The sequence below is a fragment of the Kogia breviceps genome, chromosome 9 (assembly GCF_026419965.1).
Source record: "Kogia breviceps isolate mKogBre1 chromosome 9, mKogBre1 haplotype 1, whole genome shotgun sequence".
In the NCBI taxonomy this organism is placed as follows: domain Eukaryota; kingdom Metazoa; phylum Chordata; class Mammalia; order Artiodactyla; family Physeteridae; genus Kogia; species Kogia breviceps.
Window position 1 is genome coordinate 79195621 of NC_081318.1, and position 20358 is coordinate 79215978.

Consider the following 20358-nt stretch of genomic DNA (forward strand, 5'->3'; position numbering starts at 1 on the left):
AACCTCAAACTTACCTAATGTTATTTGTCAGTTATATCAAATAAAGCTGGAAAAGAAAGATTGAGTAACCAATTAATTCAGAGGTATTGTGTGAACAGCTTTCTCTTGGGGACACATAAATATAAGATATGATTCTTTCCCTCAAGTATCCGGCAATTTATTTGAAGATGTACTTTTCTCACCATTTTACCAGTTCAGCATTCATTTCCTGAATATTTAGAACATTCAGGTATTATGATAAATCATTGGTAAAAGAGGAATAAAAATAAGTGCCCTGTAATCAGAGGAATGTCATCATGGGAGCAATATAGTAAAATTTTCATTAAAATATGGTAAGTGCTAAGATGGCAGGGTGCCCGCTTCTCAGTATTTGCTTAGCCTTCATATAACTCCCATGAGAAGAATATAGGAATTTAATTTATTTAATTATGGTGATAAATATAGACAAATAACCTAATATAAAACTGGCCAAAGCATATAAATAGGAAATTATATCAGACTAGACTATAACGTGCAGCAAGCATATGAAAGGATGCTAAAGCTTACTAGTTGGAACCTGCCAACTATAGCAGTAATGAGATGCCATTTTTCTTCCATCAAGTTGGTGAAAATTAAACAGAAGAAATCAAGTCAATGATTTCTAGGGTTCCAGGAAGTAGGCTCACTCATTACTGGAGAGAATCCAAATGGCCATGAATTCATGAAAACTGATCAAGAAATAGGTACTAAAATGAAAATGCATATATTTTAATAAAGTAACAAGTAACAATCAAGTAGGGCAAATCAACAAGAACAGAAGTAAAAACTCCTCCAAGAGTGTCCAAATGTTCACTATTGGGGAAGAGTTAAGTAATGCGGGTTTAATCTGGACTACTGACTATTACACGTTAATTAACAGCACGGGTTAGATTAATAGCACGGGCCTATTCATGATGTATGTTTCATGAAAAACCGTTTTTGCTAAACAATGTTTATGTTGTGATGCTTTTTGTAAAACAGATTACATAGAGCTCAATCGATATGATATATGCATATACTTATACATATGCATATGTATGTGTTCATCAGTGTGAAGAAAGATGTGGAAGAGGCTGGTGCTGATCTTGGCAGCCTGGGGCATGAGGAAGGGAGTTAATATAGGTGATTTAATGTAAAAGTTTCCCCTTACATAGCTTCTTATATTTTCACTAGTTGAGGTGAACACGTTGATTTTGTTTGAAAATATTTATTATAACAAAACATAGATATCCTGGAAAATAGTGAGCTGAATGCACTTGAAATATTTTTTGGATTATTAATTGTTTGTAATTTATAGACCTGTGGCTTTTCCCCATCCATTTGTACAGGTAATCAAGAGATTAATAATATTACTTCTAAAATTAAGATATTATAAACCAAAATAAAATTGTTAGGGTTTTTTACACTTATTTGTGAACTATTTTTCTATCTTTCATCCCACCTACTAACAGGTAGGTTGGAGTAGGTAGCATTGTACAATAACACTTTTTTTTTGGCGGTACGTGGGCCTCTCACTGTTGTGGCCTCTCCTGTTGCGGAGCGCAGGCTCCGGACGCGCAGGCCCAGCGGCCATGGCTCACGGGCCCAGCCGCTCCGCGGCAAGTGGGATCTTCCCGGACTGGGGCACAAACCCGCGTCCCCTGCATCGGCAGGCAGACTCTCAACCACTGTGCCACCAGGGAAGCCCCCAATAACACTTTATAAATGTGTTATTGTACATACACGAATAGTCCATACGCGAAATGTAAGAAACACCATTGATTAATGTTCAGAAAGAAGCCCTGACATATCTACATAAATCAAAATGCAATTGTGAGAAAGCAACTCCAGCTCCTTTGAGAAGATATTCTTTCATGAAACTGAAGTGCTCCTGACCTGGGTCTGAATAAGTAATTTTGTCAGTCCACTGCTCAAGGCACTGTGGATAAAACCGTGAGCATGATGGGCCCAGATGTTTGAATTTTGATTATGTTTGAGATGGAAACATTCAAAAATATGTGCTTTAATTATAGACATGGAAATTATTTCTGTGCCTCATCCATCACCCTGCAAATGCTGAGACTTTTTAACTACTGCTTTGTCCAGTGCATTTGTAAACAGACATTCTGCAATTCTGCTAGAACTGTTTTCAAATTACTACTTGTATATAATTTGCTTCAAGAAATATGTAAATGAATACTCACATACATACATTAATATATTCACCGATTATTTCTCAACTATCTGGTCCACATGAAAAAATTTTCAGAGAACCAGGGGAGATATTTTCCACAACAAAATAACCTACAAAACATACACTAATCTTTGACTTTTAAAATAAATCCACAGGTCTTTGTTATGGCTAATTCCAATTTTCTAATAGAAAGAGATGCAACTTCATATCACTTATATATATTCTTTTTAAAAATTTTATTTATTTATTTATTATTGAGGTATAGAGTATAAGAGTATAGGAGTATAAGTATAAGAGTATAAGAGTTTAGGTATAGGTATAAGTTTCAGGTGTATAACATAGTGATTCACAATTTTTAAAGGTTATACTCCAATTATACTTACTATAAAATATTGGCTATTTCCCAGTGCTGTACAATATATCTTTGTAGCTATTTATTTTATACATAGTAGTTTGTAGTACCTCAATATTCTACCTCTATCTTGTGACTTTTTACAATATTTATTTACACGGTTTTGCAACTACCAAATTTTGTGGATCACAAAGTGACAAATTCTATCTTCTGTGACAAACTTTGCTGAGAAGAAATTAGGAATATTTCTGATTTGTATGTTTTATGCTTCCTACACATTTTTATATGATATTGCCTTCAAGTAAGTAAACTCTTGAGCATCTTCATTTTCAGAATAAAGGATCTCAAGTATTTTAAGTTTTATCTACTCAGGTAATTAAACGGGACCCAGGGTTTTCATCAAGAAACCCCTGCATACTGTAGTGAGAGACTTTTATTTTTTTAAGTCAGGCATCTCTATACCGCAATCTGAATAAATTATTTAAATACATTCATAAATTAGCTATAATTTATAGCAGCAATTTCTTTATCAAATCTTAGTTAAACCATATATCATACTAAGCACATATTCTACTTTCCCATTTTACCTTCCAAATGAGCACTGACAATTAGGCACCATTTGACATTTGTCATGCTTATCGTCACAGCTGCAGTGACACTAAAGATGACTAAGAATGGCGAGAACAGCTTTTTGTAAAGAGTAGAAAATAAAGGAAAATAACGATTGCTTCCCCTTTGCTTTGAGTGGTTGGAGGCAGATAAGCGGATTTGTAGTGAGGTCATCAGTCACAATGGGGTGGTAATTTGAAAATGGATTAGTTTAGAAGTAGCGATTTCTGCTCCATGGGCTTCAGTGCAAAAGTCTATCTGATTCTGTAAGAGACCTCATAAACTGGCAGAGATCAATGCCTACCTAACGTGCCATTATGCACTGGGCACACTTCAGTGATTACAGCACAGCTGTGGCTGGGTTTTGCTTGATAGTTCCTTAACACTTGCACCACAGGTGCTCCACACAATTATTTTTCCCAAAGGAATAAACTCTTTAGGGAATTAAAGTGGACGACGAGAGAGGCTTTTCTTCCCAAGAAGCTTTTCACTTTTAAACTGAAGAATGAACAGTGTCAGATGTCAGTAATGTCAGCCCAATAACAAATAAAGACTAAACAACTTATGAGAAGGAAATCATCCTGTATTATATGTCTGGATGACACTTTCTTATGTTTCAAATGTTATTGCATAAGACTACCTGACTGTGTATCTTGAAAGAGCACGACAATACAAATTCCAAGTTGGAAATGTTCACTGTTTTAAAGATTATAATTTCAAATCACAATGTAAGAGCATTAACAAGTATTTAAGTTGTTTAGCTTTTCTTACAGGCCATGCAAATTAGTTGGCAACAAAGAATGAAAAGGAATTCGGTCAGTTGAATTTACAACAAAATTTGAATATGAGATACCTTACCGATAATCCTTAGATTCTTATGCTTAATAGGTTTCTTCACTGTTGCTTGCAAATGTTATGTGTAGGAACAATGAATAAAATATTAAAGGCAGGCAAAATAATTTGAAGTGTAAATCCATATAGTATAAATTAATAAATTCTGTTTTATACTTTAAACAAAGGAATATTAGTAATGTTAGTTATATGAAACTTTCCATTTTCTAGCTCTTTAAATTTGATATAATATGTAATGAGATGGTATGAGCAACATTCTGGGGTAATGCATCACAGAAAGAAATTTATTGAGAACGATTTGTGATTAATTCCTTGGCACTAGTTGGAATAATATCTGGTAAATGGTCTGAACCCTTTGAAGTCCTTTTTTCTTCCTTTATTTATGATAGATAATGTGTTTATAGTTAATAACCAAATTTATCAGGAACATCAGGTTTCATTCTGCTGCCTGACCTGTTCTAGGGAAAAGGAATACAATTACAATGATTAGCAAACGACACTCTTTAAGACTTTAGGGGCATATAAAAGGTTTTCCTGTCCCAAATCATTCCTCAATCTGCTCATGCAAAATCCTTTCAAAAAGGAACATTCATCTAATCCACAGTTAAATATTAATCTCTAAATTAAATATTCCTAGTAGATGTAACATACTAACTTGAAATAGTTTAGTACGTATAACAAGGATGGTGACAGCCCCATTTAATATTTCCAAAGAATTATGTTCAAATTCCAAACGGATAATTAATTTTTAAAAAAGGACTTAATTCAGAAGAGAACTGTTGCCATGTTTAGGGGACTCACCATGCCATATGGAAAAAAAAAAACAAACTCGGAAAATTGGGGAAAAGAGGCAATTTGAAGGCTATCACATGAAAGGAAGATGAAGTTTCAGCTGTGTAAATCCACCAGGGAATACTTGGAATACTCCCTGGTTCCTTAGACATAATAGATAAATAGGAAAAATAACATTTTAGCTTGTAGAACAATCTAAAAAATATAATGAATGGAACGAGCTATGTTGAAATTATTACAAACGGTAATCCTTCTCCAAGGGTATTGAGCTCAAAGAAGAGATCTTTGGATTCTAAATTAGCCATGGATGCAGGCATATTCTTTAATATTTTGTGACACTATTTTATTCATAAAATAAGTGGGTTAGTCCTATTTTTAAATAATAGAAATTATCTCCTAGGTGCCTCTTATTGGCTATATTAGATGACCTAAATTTGGGATTAACATATACACATTACTATTTATAAAATAGATAATCATCAAGGACCTACTGTATAGCCCAGGGAACTATATTTTATAATAACCTATAAAGAAGAAAATTGAAAAATAAAAATTATCTCTAAATGAATAAATACATTGTGTATTACATTTTTACAATGATCAAGATGGAAGTATCCATTGCCTGAAGTATAGAAAAATAAGACTCCACATTGTGTTTATGTGTAGAGGGGGTGATGATTCTCAAAGAGAAATACTGGAATACAGAAGGTAAATTTTTCTTTCCTTCTCATGTTTCTAAAGCCAGCATTGATCCTTGTTATAGTTTTTGTACAGTGTCATGAGTTTAATATAATTAATCTAGTTAAATACTCACTCTCAGTGTCCTATGATGACTTTCTATTTAAGGCAAACCGCAGAGGCACACTCTGAGCCTACAGATATTATGGCAAGCCTGTTGCGAACAAAGAACATTTGAAGCGTTTGCTGTAGTTGGCTTACACAACGGCACACTGGACAGAATACCGCAGGTCCTAGTTTTTCCGAACTTGCCTCCATTTAATATACATAACCATAAATCTGAAAAAAATGTTTTTGGCCTACTTTTCAAGGTAAAGAAATACACAGACATGGATTAAAATAAACACATTGAAGAAATTGTTGTAAAAATTTAGTAAATAAGATGAAGATTTGCATTATTTGAGAAGAGCTTTGGTTAAAATGGTGACTGGAACTGACAGTTCCTCACAATTCATTCTTAGAAAGATAATCCAATTAGAAATACTTCTCAAAGACATGCTTTTCTGAAATTATTGAAAAATGGAAAAGAAAACTTCACATTTGAATCAAATGGAATGTCACCTTAAAATAAAGCAAGATAATAATAATAATAACAGATATAGCAGGTTATGGGTTTCAGAAACCAAATAGGCTGGGGAAAAGCAATGAAGAACAGAAAGGAATCAGGCCTGGTAGAAGAGGAACACTCTTTCAGTGATATTATTTGGCAGAATGAATTTGAAAATACATCTGAGTGGAGTTTGGATTAAGAGAATGATAAAAGAAAAAGAGAGTTGATGATACATTGGAAAAGCAAAATAGATGACCCTTTTCAGCTTTAAAAATGCTAGAATTCGGGCTTCCCTGGTGGCGCAGTGGTTGAGAGTCCGCCTGCCGATGCAGGAGACACGGGTTCGTGCCCCGGTCCGGGAAGATCCCACATGCCGCGGAGCAACTAAGCCCGTGAGCCATGGCCGCTAGGCCTGCGCGTCCGGAGCCTGTGCTCCGCAATGGGAGAGGCCACAACAGTGAGAGGCCCGCGTACCGCAAAAAAAAAAAAAAAAAAAAAAAAAAAAAAAATGCTAGAATTCTAGGCTTTAGATGATTTGGCATGAAAAATTAAGAGAACATGGCAAGTTTAGTTATTCATGACAAAGTAAGATAATGAGAACTTTACTGAGTTATTATATTCATTGAGGGATAAAAACACCTTGACTCTGGTGTAACTTAGATGGAGCAGAACCTGGCGTGGTTCCTGGTATGTAGTCAGGGTCAGTCATTTTTTAATTGAATTATCCCACTAATTTCAGTAGATGCTGAGTTAAAATACCTAAGGAACTTCTTGGCTCTGTGTTTGTGTGTCTTAGAGAAAATACTTATATTTTCTAAAAATTGTGTAAGTATAGATACAATGTATAACTTATTTCTTTTAAATATTAAATATAATTATTGATGATATGAGTTACATCAAATATTAAGAACCTTGGAAATACATTATTATTGCATTCTTAAGTGGTGCAAATGTAATTCCTTGCATTTAAAAAGTTGAAGCATATAAAACATAGTCAGGAGCCTAAAAGAGCAGAGCATAGCATTAAAGAATCAGTCTTCAGTGCAGAGGGAGAGTAGCAGTAGAGTTCAAAAGTTGCCTACCTTTGAGGGATGGCTATTTCTTTGAATTCTATCTGCTATTTTGATAAACTTTTGCTCAAATTCTCTAAGGCCTATTTCTACAGAATGGGAAGAAACAAGTTTCTGTATCACAGGGCTATACTGAGGAAATGAGTTGAAGTAGTAACAGTTTTTTCAAGAAATGTTAGCTACCATTATCTAATAATATAAGAATCCTATCAAACTAAAGGTTGTAAATGGAGAGCTTTAAATATTGTTTTCTTTTTACTTTCCTAGAGAGTCATATTTGTTATTTATTCTTTAATCAGAGTCTATAATTTTCGATAAAAGTTTTCAGCCGTCCTTGAGTAATTTTTTTTTTTAGAAAAGCGAGGTAATAAATATATCAAAATGAAATTCTAAGCCCACTCCTTCCTTTAGCTGCTTTACTTTCTATCTGTTCTACATTCCCTCACTGTCTGGCACTGAATTCAATGAGACTTCAAAATGTGAATGAGAGTTTGATTTGGATGAGTGTCAAACCAAAGCCACCACTACTACGTTGAGGTGCCTTGTATTTATTTCCTTTTTTTCCCCTTAAAGTAAAAAAAATCCGCTGCTCTGCAGTGTTTTAGCTGAGATGGGGGAGGAGGTGAATTAAAATGTTTTAAGCAAAATTTAACATGCCAAGACTTCAATGGAATTTCAATCATTATAGTTTATGCATATTTACTGAGGGCTATGCTTTTGCTAATGTAAACAGCTATTTTTTTTCTTTCCCAACAAGTTGCCTGTTACCAGAGAAAATATTTCTTTGTATGCAGCTTCTTTTGTGAGAACCATCTTGCTAGTTAAATGCAAAACGAACAAAATAGTCAATGAAATTCTCAAAAGATAAATAATAATAATAAAGGTTTTTATGCTAGCCTTTATATTTGTTGGTTAAAATGTTTAACATCACCAGCCTTTACGTCTTAATATTTAGTTGAAAAGAAATATAACTTTACTATTAAGTGATTTGGGCTTATTACTTCCTCTTGCCATAACCACATTTTTTAGGAATTCCATCTTGTGTGGATGTTTGTATGCATGCATATGAACATACACATTTTTTTCTTGTATACCTTTGTTATACCTGTATTGCTTTCATTTCCTGGAAGGGCTTTTAGTAGAGTATAAAGTCAAAATTCTTTGGATTTTCCCTTTGCTTCAGGTCTTCCCTCAGGTTTTCAGGCACATGCTACATTGCCTTCCGTATTTAAACAGTAAGGGAAGTAGTCTCATTGCAGAGGGAAGTTTGATTTTCTTCTCTGAAACCACCTGGCAACTGCAGATAAACGGTATATGTAAAGTGGGACAAAATTTCTTAGGACCTCCACAATTACAACACAAATAATAAAATAAAATGAAGCTGTAGTTACATTGTCAAACATAAAAGAGTACAAGAGAATAAATCATAGAATGTGCCCCACCAAGCACACATTGAGACCTGCTGTTTTCCCTTTGGGTGTCCACATGACTTTGATTTTCATCTAATGACAAGAAAACACAAACATTGGCAAAAGCTTAACTCGAGTTTTGGTGACCCCACTGAATTGAATTTGAGTGCCTAAAGAAAACTTCTGTACGATATGTTTGTTTGGCTTTGATTCCCAGAAACTTAACAGTCCCATCTATCAAAAGAGAAACATCATCTAGAAAATGGGAAAAAGGGTTTTGATTGGGAGATTAAAAATAAGCATATTCTCCTTCCTCATGACCTTTGTTATTAATAACTTTGAAAAAGTCATTCCATTCGTAGGACACAGTGATAAAAGGTGATCCAAACTTCTCTTTGAACTGTTCAATACTCTTTACAGCATAGGATGCTCAAGTTGAAGGTCAAGAGTCATTTTAGTTTTTGATGAGTGTGAGGAAATGAAGCAGATTTTTACATCCTAAGGTTGACCATCTACCTAGCCTTGTCTGTTCTCACTCTGAAATTTTGTAGGTAAAGTCTAACAATCTTAGGTGGTGATATTGTCAACTAGGATAGATTTAGGGCTGCATCTGCTGTTCTATGTTTCAGTATCTCAGAATCTAATTTTCAGATAATTCCTGAGTCATAATTCTTGAAAGAAAGGAGAATGCAATACTTAGAGAAGAGTAAGAGAAGCTAGTCTTTGAAAATCAGGAGAACCAGGTGAAATATTTCCTTAATTGATAGTCCCTTTATTCTTCCTACTAATCAGTGTCACCCAGCTCTTGAAGTAAACACCTTCTCAGAGACAGGTACACATAGCATTTACTTTAGAAGATAATGTAGGTGCTCAATTTCTCTTAAATTTAGACTTTATTATAAATCAGTAATCTGCTTTCCTTGTATAATGCAACTATCTGGATTTTTAAAAAGAAAATAATGCTCATTTTTAGAAGTGATATTAATCATAACACTCTTATTTAAATATTTTCTATACACTGTAGCAAAACTTCCTCTCCCAATCTAGAATAGTGATAGTATTCTACCATATCCAGTCAGTTGACAAATTTTCTATATTCTTCTCTAAAATATTATATTTTTCTATAATTTTATTATTTTATTTTCACTGACATTACTTTTCTTTAGGCCCTTTTAACCTTTCACTTAGTAAATTACAGCACAAGGAAGGAATTACAGATTATTTTGAGTATTTTCTGGAATTTTAAGCCTGGAAAGATGACATTAAAAGTAGTAGTTAAAATTTTAAAAATTGAAGAGAAAGATGAGCTTAGTTTTGACCAGATTCAGCTTGATCCATTTGTTCAGAATTACCAGCACACAGTTTAATGCATGCACATGTCTGTGTTTGAATGTATCATGGAAAAGGTCAGCATGTATGTTTTGATATACTGATTCTAGATTGGTATAATCTTGGGTGTTCTGAGAACAAAGATTTAAGGTTTGAAAAATTAAGTAGGTTTGCAAGGCAAGCTACCCATTATAATCCATGAAACTTACACACATACACAATTTTTGAAGATTAACAATCCATGTTAAACTATTAAATACCTTACATAATTTTACTGTTTTATTTATATAATTATTTCTAAAATTTATTTCATTATGATAGTTTTTAAAATTTTTTTTAAAAGAGAAAGCAAGAGAGCACAGCTGTTACTGTATAGAAAGGCAAACATATTTTCCCTTAGAAAACAGTGATTTAAGTTATCTAATGAGTAGAGAAGTCTGCAAAAAAGAATGAAAGAAGAGGTTTCTAAACTTTAAGGACAGGGAGATGACAGAAGATGTTTTAGGATATGAAAGACTTAATTGTGTTTATTAATAGATAATGGGGGAAAGTCAATAGTGAGTGGTAGCATGAAATTTCAAGAAATTATAAGGATGATAAAAAAGATCACGAAGGTGATAAAAATAGATAATATCAATTTAGTCACTAACATAAAAATGAATTCATTTAAAAAGCTTTTGGCTGGCAGCATTCTGGAGTTTTGAGAAATGTAGCAAGTTTAAGGAGAATAGAAGTATTTTGTAATAGCCACAAAAGGAAATGAAAAAAAAAAAACCACTAGGAAATTGATGATAAATAAAAGTATTGTAAATCAGCTTTGATAGTCCAGCAGTGGTTGAAAAATGTAAATTTACTGTGAAGTTGGTTGAAAGTGGTAGATTTATTCCAGTTAAGGATGACGAGCTGATACGGTTATGGACAGAGGTTTCTGTGTGTCACCTTTTGCAAAGCAAACTTCGTGCCATCAAGGGCTCAGATGATTTTGAATGTTATGGAAGAGATCATTTAAAATGGACGATAAAGAAATCCCATTTCGGGGCTTCCCTGGTGGCGCAGTGGTTGAGAGTCAGCCTGCTGATGCAGGGGACATGGGTTCGTGCCCCGGTCCGGGAAGATCCCACATGCCGCAGAGCGGCTGGGCCCGTGAGCCATGGCCGCTGGGCCTGCGCGTCCGGAGCCTGTGCTCCGCAACGGGAGAGGCCACAACTGAGAGGCCCGCATACCGCAAAAAACAAAAGAAATCCCACTTCAACATAGCTTCTAGATGGCAGCCAAATGGCTGCCTTTTCTCTTTCCTTAAATATCCATGAAAGATATGAAAGATTAAGAAAAGATAAAGAAAATATCTCAACGCTATCAAAAAACATTGTAATAATAGCAGTGAACATTTATTGAATTCTTACTATGTCAACCCAGTATAGTCATATGTATTGACTCTGTTTATCGTTGCTAATATTTTATTATTATCCATAAATTATTCCCATTTTTCAGCTGCAGAATTTGAGGTAGGGAAATTAAGTAAAATTCTCAAGTTTGGGGCTTCCCTGGTGGCACAGTGGTTGAGAGTCCGCCTGCCGATGGAGGGGATACGGGTTCGTGCCCCGGTCCGGGAAGATTCCCACATGCCGCGGAGCGGCTGGGCCCGTGAGCCATGGCCACTGAGCCTGCGCGTCCGGAGCCTGTGCTCCACAACGGGAGAGGCCACAACAGTGAGAGGCCCACGTACAGAAAACAAACAAACAAACAAAAAACCAATACAAAAATATACTCAAGTTTGCATAGCTCGTGGACAAGAGTTGGATTTGAACCTAGTGAATGTGGCTACAAAGTCTGTTCTTTTAAACACCACATTATATTGTTTAACAATATATGAGAAAAGATATGCTATGAGAAATGATAATAATTTCAAGTTGGAACAAGGTGAGAATACAATTGGAATGAGAGAAACCCAGGCTTCTGTTGATGACCTAAACTGTTTTCCCCTTTTTTTCTTGGAGAGAGGAGTAGGTGATCCCTTTCTAATCCAAGTGCAGCTCATCTGTGATGCCCACTTAATTATCAACACAGTAACACCAGATCTAACTTCCACACAGCTGCCAGGTGACTCCCTGGGACTTAGCAATGGATAATGCTCATCAGTTTCCCCAGGCTGCCCATTCTTTTCTTCAAGTGGTCTTCCTAGGGCTGCTGGCCTTTCCTTTCAGCACCACAGACTTCTTCTATGGATGATTGTTATGCTAATCTCACTCTGCTTGGTCCAGCTCTTACAGTAGTGGAGAAGTAAGGAGGCAAAGAGAATATAATCCTTATATCAGAATTGAGTTTGCCAAGTAATAAATCTTTGATCTCAACAATTAAAGAAAATGCTAGTGGCTTGAAAAATGCTTTTGAAAAACTTAAGAGCAATCACTGGCAAATTTTAAACATGACATGCATCCTCTTACATAGCAGTAAATTTAAAATCAAATTGAACACAGTCCATATAACAAAAATGTAGATGTCAAGGACACATGAAATTAAAGAAAAAGACAAAGAAGAAGTACATCTGTTATAGTAGTAAATTGGGAAAATTCCATCTTAAAAGATACATTCTCTCACTTAGGGGAAAAAAGAAATTTCAGTGATATACGATTTGAAAGATCAAATGACTAAAATTTGGTATCATGAAGATTTTTAAAATTTTAACAGAAAAATGAAAATCCAAACAATGGGTGAAACTCTATCAAGTTATTAAAATTAGAAGAAAAGTGACAGTGCAATTTTAATATTTCTATATAGGCATTTCAACAACAAAAACAGATTAAATGGGACAAAGAGTTACACTGATTGGAAAACACATAATTCATAATATGGACATAATGTAACTTTAACTCTGTCAGACATTGCAATGGTATAGTGATCTGTCACATTAAGCTTCCTACCACCAAGGAGCTCATATTTTGAGCTCAAGGGAACATGTGATTCATGCCGATGGAGGCATATACAGAATGCTTTGGAGATATATACTGAATAATATCTAAATAGACTGGGAGATCAGACAATACTGAGGCGGTTTTTATTAGGAATAATTACATAAATATGACAGTACTTGTCCAGATACAGAAGAGAAATATTATAAAACCACAAAGACCATGCATATAGCAGGTCAGTATCACACATTTCCCATGCACACTGGCTTCAAATTATGATGTTTGACTAACTGCAAAAAAATGTTCATTTATCTTCTATTGTTTTATATAAAAATATTTGTTGTGCTTTGTTTGCTTTCATCCTTTTTATTAAACACAATTTTATTTGGAAAAAATTCAAGGTTACCAAAAAATGTCCAGAATGGTGCAAAGAACTCCCATTTATCCTTTACCACCATTTGGTTTTGACATCTGCCCAGGCAATTATCACAATTGAATCCAATCCAGCCTGGTGCCTTGCACGCAGTGGTCACGTCATTCTCATCTCCTTCAAAAAGAGCAGTTCTTCAGCCTTTCCTTGACTTTTACAACCTTGACATTGTTGAAGATTACAAGGCATTCATTTTGTAGAATGTTCCTCAGTGCAGTATTGTCCAGTGTTTCCTCAAGGCCATACCTAGGAATATACCTATAAGGTTAGGCATTTTTGGCAGGAATGCACAGGAGTCATTCTGTGTCCTCACTGTGTCCTGTCAGTATGCCTATGATATTTGTGTCTCATTACGGTCATATTGCCTTTGATAATTTGATTAAGGTGGTCACTGCCACATTTTTCCACTAGAAAGTTACATTTCTTTTTTCTCTTTGTAATTATTAAGTATTTCACAGGGAGCTATTTTGAGATTAAATAAATATCCTGTTTCTTTTTCCACTTCATTCATTAATTTAATTTTATTTTTTTAAACTTTTACTTTCTAAATTTAAGTATGGTTGATTTACAATGTTGTGTCATTCATTAATTTTAGGAACTGTTGATATTTCTTGCTTGTATTATTACTTTGGTGATGATGATGATGATTTTTTTAAGTTTCAGTATTTTATTTGGAAATGTACTAGTTATTTAATAAACTTCCATCCTTCAACTTAATTTAGCGCAATTCTAAATGTTTTAAGTTGTCGAATATCTGGAGAGATTATTCTTTTTTTTTTTTAACACCTTTATTGGAGTATAATTGCTTTACAATGGTGTGTTAGTTTCTGCTTTATAACAAAGTGAATCAGTTATACATATACATATATTCCCATATCATCTCCCTCTTGCATCTCCCTCCCTCCCACCCTCCCTATGCCATCCCTCTAGGTGGACACAAACCACCTAGCTGATCTCCCTGTGCTATGCGGCTGCTTCCCACTAGCTATCTATTTTATATTTGGTAGTGTATATATGTCCATGCCACTCTCTCACTTCGTCCCAGCTTACCCTTCCCCCTCCCCGTGTCCTCAAGTCCTTTCTCTAGTAGATCTGTGTCTTTATTTCCATCTTACCACTAGGTTCTTCATGACCTTTTTGTTTTTCTTCCTTAGATTCCATATATATGTGTTAGCATACGGTATTTGTTTTTCTCTTTCTGACTTACTTACTTCACTCTGTATGACAGACTCTAGGTCCATCCACCTCACTACAAATAACTCAATTTCATTTCTTTTTATGGCTGAGTAATATTCCATTGTATATATGTGCCACATCTTCTTTATCCATTCATCTGTCAATGGACACGTAGCTTGCTTCCATGTCCTGGCTATTGTAATTAGAGCTGCAATGAACATTTTGGTACATGACTCTTTTTGAATTATGGTTTTCTCAGGGTATATGCCCAGTAGTGGGATTGCAGGGTCGTATGGTTGTTCTATTTGTAGTTTTTTACGGAACCGCCATACTATTCTCCCTAGAGGCTGTATCAATTTATGTTCCCACCAGCAGTGCAAGAGTGTTCCCTTTTCTCCACACCCTCTCCAGCATTTATTGTTTCTAGATTTTTTTATGACGGCCATTCTGACCAGTGTGAGATGATATCTCATTGTAGTTTTAATTTGCATTTCTCTAATGATTAATGATGTTGAGCATTCTTTCATGTGTTTGTTGGCAATCTGTATATCTTCTATGGAGAAATATCTATTTAGGTCTTCTGCCCATTTTATGATTGGGTTGTTTGTTCTTTTGTTATTGAGCTGAATGAGCTGCTTGTAAATTTCAGAGATTAATCCTTTGTCAGTTGCTTCATTTGCAACTATTTTCTCCCATTCTGAGGGTTGTCTTTTCGTCTTGTTTATGGTTTCCTTTGCTGTGCAAAAGCTTTTAAGTTTCATTAGGTCCCATTTGTTTATTTTTGTTTTTATTTCCATTTCTCTAGGAGGTGGGACAAAAAGGATCTTGCTGTGATTTATGTCATAGAGTGTTCTGCCTATGTTTTCCTCTAAGAGTTTGATAGTTTCTGGCCTCACATTTAGATTTTAATCCATTTTGAGCTTATTTTTGTGTATGGTGTTAGGGAGTATTCTAATCTCACACTTTTACATGTACCTGTCCAGTTTTCCCAGCACCACTTATTGAAGAGGCTATCTTTTCTCCACTGTATATTCTTGCCTCCTTTAGCAGAGATAAGGTGACCATATGTGTGTGGGTTTATCTCTGGACTTTGTATCCTATTCCATTGATCTATATTTCTGTTTTTGTGCCAGTACCATACTGTCTTGATTACTGTAGCTTTGTAGTACAGTCTGAAGTCAGGGAGCCTGATTCCTCCAAGTCCATTTTTCGTTCTCAAGATTGATTTGGCTATTCGGGGTCTTTTGTGTTTCCATACAGATTGTGAAATTTTTTGTTCTAGTTCTGAGAAAAATGCCAGTGGTAGTTGGATAGGGATTGCATTGAATCTGTAGATTGCTTTGGGTAATAGAGTCATTTTCACAATGTTGATTCTTCCAATCCAAGAACATGGTATATTTCTCCACCTATTTGTATCATCTTTAATCTCTTTCATCAGTGTCTTATAGTTTTCTGCATACAAGTCTTTTGTCTCCTTAGGTAGGTTTATTCCTAGATATTTTATTCTTTTGTTGCAATGGTAAATGGGAGTGTTTTCTTAATTTCCCTCTCGGATTTTTCATCATTAGTGTATAGGACTGCCAGAGATTTCTGTGCATTAATTTTGTATCCTGCTACTTTACCAAATTCATTGATTAGCTCTAGTAATTTTCTGGTAGCATCCTTAGGATTCTGTATGTATAGTATCATGTCATCTGCAAACAGTGACAGATTTATTTCTTCTTTTCCGATTTGGATTCCTTTTATTTCTTTTTTTTTTTTCTCTGATGGCTGTGGCTAAAACTTCCAAAACTGTTGAATAAGAGTGGTGAGAGTGGGCAACCTTGTCTTGTTCCTGATTTTAGTGGAAATGGTTTCAGTTTTTCACCATTGAGGATGATGTTAGCTATAGATTTGTCATATATGGCCTTTATTATGTTGAGGAAAGTTCCCTCTATGCATACTTTCTGGAGGGTTTTTATCAAAAATGGGAGTTGAATTTTGTCGAAAGCTTTCTCTGCATCTATTGAGATGATCATATGGTTTTTCTCCTTTAATTTGTTAATATGGTGTATCACATTGATTGATTTGTGTATATTGAAGAATCCTTGCAATCCTGGAATAAACCCTACTTGATGATGGTGTATGATCCTTTTAATGTGCTACTGGATTCTGTTTGCTAGTATTTTGTTGAAGATTTTTGCATCTATGTTCATCAGTGATATTGGCCTGTAGTTTTCTTTCTTTGTGACATCTTTGTCTGGTTTTGGTATCAGGTTGATGTTGACCTCATAGAATGAGTTTGGGCGTGTTCCTCCCTCTGCTATATTTTGGAAGAGTTTGAGAAGGATAGGTGTTAGCTCTTCTCTAAATGTTTGATAGAATTCACCTGTGAAGCCATCTGGTCCTGGGCTTTTGTTTGCTGGAAGATTTTTAATCACAGTTTCAATTTCAGTGCTTGTGATTGGTCTGTTCATTTTTTCTATTTCTTCCTGATTCAGTTTTGACACATCGTGCATTTCTAAGAATTTGTCCATTTCTTCCAAGTTGTCCATTTTATTGGCATAGAGTTGCTTGTAGTAATCTCTCATGATCTTTTGTATTTCAGCAGTGTCAGTTGTTACTTCTCCTTTTTCATTTCTAATTCTATTGATTTCAGTCTTCTCCCTTTTTTTCTTGTTGACTCTGGTTAATGGTTTATCAATTTTGTTTGTCTTCTCAAAGAATCAGCTTTTAGTTTTATTGATCTTTGCTATCGTTTCCTTCATTTCTTTTTCATTTATTTCTGATCTGATCTTTATGATTTCTTTCCTTCTGCTAAATTTGATTTTTTTTCTTTCTCTAATTGTTTTAGCTGTAAGGTTAGGTTGTTTATTTGAGATGTTTATTGTTTCTTAAGGTAGGATTTTATCACTATAAACTTCCCTCTTAGAACTGCTTTTGCTGCATCCCATAGGTTTTGGGTCATCGTGTCTCCATTGTCTTTTGTTTCTAGGTATTTTTTGATTTCCTCTTTGATTTCTTCAGTGATCATTTCGTTATTAAGTAGTGTATTGTTTAGCCTCCATGTGCTTGTATTTTTTGCAGATCTTTTCCTGTAATTGGTATCTAGTCTCATAGCATTGTGGATGGAAAAGATACTTGATACAATTTCAATTTTCTTAAATTTACCAAGACTAGATTTGTGACCCAAGATATGATCTATCCTGGAGAATGTTCCATTAGCACTTGAGAAAAATGTGTATTCTGTTGTTTTTGGATGGAATGTTCTATAAATATCAATTAATCCATCTTGTTTAATGTATCATTTAAAACTTGTGTTTCCTTATTTATTTTCATTTTGGATGATCTGTCCATTGGTGCAAGTGGGGTGTGAAAGTCTCCTACTATGAATGTGTTACTGTCGATTTCCCCTTTTATGACTATTAGTATTTGCCTTATGTATTGAGTTGTTCCTACGTTGGGTGCATAAATATTTACAATTGTTATGTCTTCTTCTTGGATCGATCTCTTGATCATTATATAGTGTCCTTCTTTGTCTCTTGTAATAGTCTTTAGTCTATTTTGTCTGATATGAGAATTGCTACTCCAGCTTTCTTCTGATTTCCATTTGCATGGAATATCTTTTTCCATCCCCTCACTTTCAGTCTGTATGTGTCGCTAGGTCTGAAGTGGGTCTCCTGTAGACAGCATATATACGGGTCTTGTTTTTGTATCCATTCAGCCAGTCTGTGTCTTTTGGTGGGAGCATTTAATCCATTTACATTTAAGGTAATTATCGATATCTATGTTCATTTTACCATTTACTTAATTGTTTCGAGTTTGTTCTTGTAGGTCTTTTCCTTCTCTTGTGTTTCTTGCCTAGAGAAGTTCCTTTAGCATTTGTTGTAAAGCTGGTTTGGTGGTGCTGAACTCTCTCAGCTTTTGCTTGTCTGTAAAGGTTTTAATTTCTCCATCAAATCTGAATGAGATCCTTGCTGGGTAGAGTAATCTTGGTTTTAGGTTTTTCTCCTTCATCACTTTAAATATGTCCTGCCACTCCCTTCTGGTTTGCAGAGTTTCTGCTGAAAGATCAGCTGTTAACCTTATGGGGATTCCCTTGTGTGTGATTTGTTGTATTTCCCTTGCTGCTTTTAATATGTTTTCTTTGTATTTAATTTTTGACAGTTTTATTAATATGTGTCTTGGAGTGTTTCTCCTTGGATTTATCCTGTATGGGACTCTCTGTGCTTCCTGACCTTGATTAACTATTTCCTTTCCCATATTAGGGAAGTTTTCAACTATAATCTCTTCAAATATTTTCTCAGTCCCTTTCTTTTTCTCTTCTTCTGGGACCCCAATAATTCGAATGTTGGTGCATTTAATGTTGTCCCAGAGGTCTCTGATACTGTCCTCAGTTCTTTTCATTCTTTTTCTTTATTCTGCTCTGCAGTACTTATTTCCATTATTTTATCTTCCAGGACACTTATCCATTCTTCTGCCTCAGTTATTCTGCTATTGATCCCTTCTAGAGTATTTTAAATTTCATTTATTGTGTTCTTTATCATTGCTTGTTTCCCCTTTAGTTCTTCTAGGTCCTTGTTAAATGTTTCTTGCATTTCCTCTATTCTATTTCCAAGATTTTGGATCATCTTTATTATCATTATTCTGAATTCTTTTTCAGGTAGACTGCCTTTTTCCTCTTCATTTGTTAGGTCTGGGGGTTTTGTATCTTGCTCTCTCATTTATCCCCTGTGTGTTCTTCTGTCTTCTCATTTTGCTTATCTTACTGTGTTTGGGATCTCCTTTTTGCAGGCTGCAGGTTTGTAGTTCCTGTTGTTTTTTGTGTATGTCCCCAGTGGCTAAAGTTGTTTCAGTGGGTTGTGTAGGCTTCCTGGTTGAGGGGACTAGTGCCTGTGTTCTCGTGGATGAGGCTGGATCTTGTCTTTCTGGTGGGCAGGTCCACATCTGGTGGTGTGTTTGGGGGTGTCTGTGGCCTTATTATGATTTTAGGCAGCCTCTCTGCTAATGGGTGAGGTTGTGTTCCTGTCTTGCTAGTTGTTTGGCATAGGGTGCCCAGCACTGTAGCTTGGTGGTCGTTGAGTGGAGCTGGGTGTTGGTGTTGAGATGGAGATATCTGGGAGATTTTCACCCTTTGATATTACATGGAGCTGGGAGGTCTCTTGTCCTCCCAGCTTTTTAAAGATAAAATAAAATAAAAATATAATATTTTATATTTTATAAAATATAAAAAATAAAAATATCTTTTTTAAGATAAAATAAAATAATTAAAATAAAAGATAATTATTAAGAAGAAAAAATTTTTAATAAAAAACTGACGGACAGAACCCTAGGACAAATGGTGAAAGCAAAGCTATACAGACAAAATCTCACACAGAAGCATATACATAAACACTCTCGAAAAGAGGAAAAGGGGAAAACATAATAAATCTTGGTCTCAAAGTCCACCTCCTCAATTTGGGATGATTCGTTGTGTATTCAGGTATTCCACCGATGCAGGGTACATCAAGTTGATTGTGGAGCTTTAATCCAGTGCTCCTGAGGCTGCTGGGAGAGATTTCCCTTTCTCTTGTTTGTTCGCACAGCTCCTGGGGTTCAGCATTGGATTTGGCCCCGCCTCTGCATCTAGGTCACCTGAGGGCATCTGTTCTTTGCTCAGGCAGGACGGGGTTAAAGGAGCAGCTGATTTAGGGGCTCTGGCTCACTCAGGCGTGGGGGGGGGGGAGGGAGGGGCACAGAGTGCAGGGCGAGCCTGCCGCAGCAGAGGCCAGCATGACGTTGCACCAGCCTGAGGCGTGCCTTGTGTTCTCCTGGGGACGTAGTCCCTGGATCATTGGACCCTGGCAGTGGCGGGCTGCACAGGCTCCCAGGAGGGGAGGTGTGGAGAGTGACCTGTACTTGCACACAGGTTTCTTGGTGGCTGAAGCAGCAGCCTGATCGTCTCATGCCTATCTCTGGGGCCCACGCTGATG